A 1,661-nucleotide genomic window follows, 5' to 3' on the forward strand; every position below is an offset into this window, starting at 1 on the left:
CTATTGAAAGGACCTAATCAAAGGCTACTACAGCTATAACTGACCCGCCTATGGAATCTATTGGCTCGGCTGAACCGACATGAAATGAAAGAGAGGAAGGCGGAAGCTATTGGCAAATAGAGGGGGGATGTTCTCCGTGTCTTTTAGCCCTCACTAGATGACAACTTGCTTACTTTTCACTTCTTCTTAAGCTTGGCAGACTAGTTCCTGACTGACTTGATAGTGCGATGAGCTTACTTGCTCTAGTTCTATCCTCAGGATTTACTTACCTGAGTACCTAGCACCGAGGATCGATGTAATTTACTTTCAAAAAGATGCTGTTGATGCTAACACGCATATAAATAGATGTTCCCCACTGCTTGCTCCTCTTACCCGAATGGGGTTATATGCCTTAGTGAAACTCAGGGTAAAGTGGCAGAGGTATGACCTCGGGAAGAAAGAAAGATCGGGCGGGGAAAACGGGGTTCGAACCCGCGACTTCTGGCGTGACAGACCAGCACTCTAACCAACTGAGCTATTTCCCCCTTTCGTAACTACTGTCGATTCAACAGTCACCTACTACCTTTGTAACTATACCAAAGTAGTTGTACAACAGAATGCCCTTCGCCTTTAGTACTTTTCTTATATATATTATGTTATATACTAAATGTGTCAAAGCAATAGAACTTATTGAAAAAAAACAAGCCCATCTTTCTCAAAAAGGAAGAGAGGGTGCGCCCCCCAGAGAGAACCCCATTCTTTCAAGAAAGTTCTAATTAATTATCTAGAAAAAGAAATAAGGAAAATAGGAGTAAGCGAGTAGGGTCAACAAGATTCTAAACGAATACCACAAGTGACGGAACCGACGATGATGAAGAGATAAGGGGCGAAGGATATTTTTTCTATTATTCCAATTCTTATTTATTGATTATCTAATTTATTTAGATCCATGTTCATTTTCATTTGCAAATAAAAACTCTCTTTCATTTTATTTTTACTTTTGCGCTAAGGATAAGGGAACTGAGAAAAAAAGAGCTGGCTTGGCTGGTACATCAAGCATATGACATATTGCTTGTTCGGTGTGGTACACATATCTGTCAATGTCAATCAAGTAAGAAAATGCATTCCCACTGTCTGAGGAAAAGGTGAAGAATTGCAATTTATTGAGCTTGTAAGGCCCGTTGAAGTCCCCGAGAAAGGGTATAAATAGGGCTATAAGTAGGCCGTTTGCTATTGCAATAAGGGCTGCTCGCCTTTCCTTTTGACGGCTTGGCTTCCTATCGCTCCTATGTAGTGGTCGGCCTTAAAAGGAGTCTTCCTACCATACCATCATGCATGCCTATGTTATAGTGCGTTAAGCTTCGCCAGAAGCAAGCAAGATGATGAAGCAAAGCTTCGTAGACAAGGCTCGTTCCGTGCTTGACTTACGAGCTCGTGTAGTAAGGCCTCACCCTACTTCAATAAGGGCTTATGCACTCCACTCGTAAACGAGCGTTAGAGCTTTTTGAGCGAGCGAGCGAGGCCTTCCTGGAGCTTCCCCCTTCCCTCAACTGAGAATTGCATTTCTGCTTCAGCTTCCCCAGTATAGTTGGTTTGGAGGATTAATTGATTGGATACCCAATCCGCATAATCTTTCAAAGTCACTACTTCTACGACGATAGGTGTAAAGGCATGATTAGTTC

At 42.3% G+C, this 1,661-nt stretch overlaps 1 non-coding gene and 1 pseudogene across 1 annotated transcript; both read right to left on the reverse strand.

The window, feature by feature from the left end:
- Positions 1-450: 450 nt before the first annotated feature.
- TRNAD-GUC (transfer RNA aspartic acid (anticodon GUC)) lies at positions 451-524 on the reverse strand. The gene has a single exon. It is a non-coding gene; the product is annotated as a tRNA-Asp (tRNA).
- A 1,048-nt stretch (positions 525-1,572) lies between these two features.
- LOC123054917 (cytochrome c oxidase subunit 2-like) overlaps positions 1,573-1,661 on the reverse strand; it is a 2,085-nt pseudogene continuing 1,996 nt past the window's right edge.

This window comes from Triticum aestivum, chromosome 2D, assembly GCF_018294505.1.
Source record: "Triticum aestivum cultivar Chinese Spring chromosome 2D, IWGSC CS RefSeq v2.1, whole genome shotgun sequence".
NCBI lineage: Eukaryota > Viridiplantae > Streptophyta > Magnoliopsida > Poales > Poaceae > Triticum > Triticum aestivum.